General features: G+C 42.8%; 1 long non-coding RNA gene across 1 annotated transcript; it reads right to left on the bottom strand.

The window, feature by feature from the left end:
- Window positions 1-934: 934 nt before the first annotated feature.
- On the bottom strand, window positions 935-2,763 carry LOC111380272. The gene is made up of 2 exons (XR_002700163.1): window positions 2,331-2,763; window positions 935-1,601 (listed from the first exon to the last, which is right to left on the bottom strand). It is a non-coding gene; the product is annotated as an uncharacterized LOC111380272 (long non-coding RNA).
- Window positions 2,764-2,769: the final 6 nt, after the last annotated feature.

Here is a 2,769-nt window from a genome sequence, read left to right as displayed (position 1 = left end):
TTTCATGTAGTGGCAAACGATTTCGAGCGAGTGGTTGAATATCATATTCACTTGCCGATATCCCTTCCTATGTGCTAATATGCACATGAACATTCCCACTTGCTCGTATATGTCAACGTGCTGACTGCTCCGCAGGCCGTGCTCTTCCCGCAGGACATGTGCAAAATATTGCAGCATTGGGGGATACATACGAAATTCTTGAAATCACATCTGTCCATTATCGCTCATTGCCTCCATCATAAACATGCAACCGTTCCTCGCGAAGGGAAATCGGTGGATACAACGTCGATATGTGCGATAGTATTCACGAGCGTCGCTCCCGACGATTCGACAATACGATAACGATGCTATTGCATCAGTTGCCAAAGAAGTCAGGACAAGCTCGTCGTCCTCCACGTCGGAATGGGTCTGCAGAACGCAACTAAAGTTATGATCTCTCGAGAGGCCAAACATTCGCAATTTCTTTAAAAGGACAATCGCTGTAATTTAATCCTTGCAAATACAATGACGTACTCACAACACCTCTCAACTTCTCACTTTGCTCTGTCAAACTTGATTCACAACCATTTATAGAACTTGTGCATGCCTAGTACCATATTACATGCACCTACTCCCTGGTTACTGCTAGTGCTGTAAGCTTTGCTATTGCACATTTTAACCCAACAACAGTGATTGGCGCTAAATTTTCGCATATTGCCATATGCTTTTTGTAAAGTTTGAACAGTGGCAGTTGTTAAAGTGACATGACACATTTGGCATGATAGGGAGAATTTGGACATGTGACAACGTACTCCACTTTTAGTTTGGCCATGTGGATGTTTCTGGAACCGCGTGGTTTTTGTATTTTACTTCCATAATTGAGTGTGAAACGCATGAATAGATTTAACAGCATATAGCATCTTCGAACACATAATGAACAAGTGTAAGAAAGTGTGCAACGAAAATACAACAGTTTTCATACAGACGGCAAAGAAAAAAAAGGCACACAGTCACTTACATTGTTACTTCCCACGGTCACTGAACATCCATTCAATCCACTCAAATTTCGCATCTGCGTTTTTCATGACGACAGGCATGTCATGGTATCACTTCTGGGCTAGAAGCTGGCATGCGAAGAAATAAAGAGGTGTCCGTCGCTCGAGGCGGCCTGTCGCTAATAGCTCTTGGACGCAGTCCGTCCAAGTAGTTTCATTTGAAGCCATCATTGTATGAATCTGTGTCGCTATTTCCTTCGCCGCACTGGTAGCGCAGTCTACTAAGAATGACAATTCACGAGCGGATATCTATTTCTTCCTGGCCCTACGCTGCCCGCTAGACGACTTTCTTTTACTGCCACTTGTTGTGCTCGAAACGTTCACGCAGTCACCAACCCCCGCCTGTTCGACCTCATCGCTCGAACCACTGCCCTCTCCGTCCACCGAGATTGCATCCCTAGTGTCCTCGAGCTCACTATCCTCGTACATGCTGAAGCCCGTTTTGTACAACTTCGTTGGAGTCATAGTATACTTATCTCCGTCGTAGCGGTCGTCGAATAACTTACGGTACTTTATGTATATCTCGCTGACGTCCTTGTCCTTGAAGTCTTTATAATCCTTGTTCTTCTACATAGCACAGGTTCGACAATGAGAGTACCATTATGAAAAATAATTCGCCATATGGCAAAACATAGAAACAACCGATACAGAGGTGTAATATGCAGCATAAAGTTAACAACAAGAGCAATTCATTGCATGTACAGGAATCTATGGACATTAATATTCGAAGTATCAAATAATCCCGCAAGCGTGTAAGAAACACGTTGCATCGTATTAATTAAAACGGGCGGGTTCGTAATTGTTGTGGTCGCGAATAATGCTATAGCACGAGGTTTTGCCGAAATGAAAATCCAGTAAAGAAACACATGTAAAAACCATGAAGACATATCACACAGGACACAAGCATCGAATTGGGCAAGCAAATCAATGAACACTCGAATCTAAAATGAGTAGCACTCGAATAGTCACAACACTTCTGTAATGAAAATTGCAGAGTCTCAACATTTACAATACAGTACATTGTCAAGTTCTAGCAATCGGTGGAAGTAAAAACAATTTCAAAGCATAAAGACATAAGGCAATACGATAATGTAGAAACAGAAATTAGAAAAGATGTAACATTAATTTGGCTAAATGCATTGTTCATTTTCGACAGTGTAAAGGCACAGTCCAAGGGAGAATAGGTTGTGTGATGCAAATGTGAACTAATAGACAAATTTTCCACTGGAAAGGCATTCACTAGTCATGTATTCGACTGTCCAAAATCGAGTTAAAGTGAAACTGGGAGTCCATTACCTAAATCTTCCTGTGCCACCATTCTTCAGAAGCAACGATTCAGCCGGTAGCATCATTATACTCAATCCCGCTACTGTTGACAAGTTCCGATAGACGCTTGTATGTTCGACGCATTGAATCCCAATGATTTCACAGCTGCTAGTAGGTCCAGTTATGGCTGATCACTGAGTTGAAGAGTGAGGCGACTCGTTCCCATCGTGTTTTGTAAAATAAAGACCTCAGTGCCCCTCTACAATGGCGGTCTCGCACGCAGCAATGAAAGCTCGGGTGGCTTCTGGACTCCAACGAGAGTAGGACTTCGAGGCCGTCCCCATCGCTAAGTTGGAAGTTCCGTGAGTGAAATCCCCTGACTGCGGTTTTTAACAATAGAAAAACCGGGGAAAGTGGAAGATGAAAGGATAATTTATTATATGTGTACCTATTTTCCGGATTCATCCAT

Source organism: Olea europaea, unplaced genomic scaffold, assembly GCF_002742605.1.
Source record: "Olea europaea var. sylvestris unplaced genomic scaffold, O_europaea_v1 scaffold2116, whole genome shotgun sequence".
In the NCBI taxonomy this organism is placed as follows: domain Eukaryota; kingdom Viridiplantae; phylum Streptophyta; class Magnoliopsida; order Lamiales; family Oleaceae; genus Olea; species Olea europaea.
The sequence above is the reverse complement of the archived record's forward strand: the minus strand, read 5'-3'. Positions and strand labels throughout refer to the sequence as shown.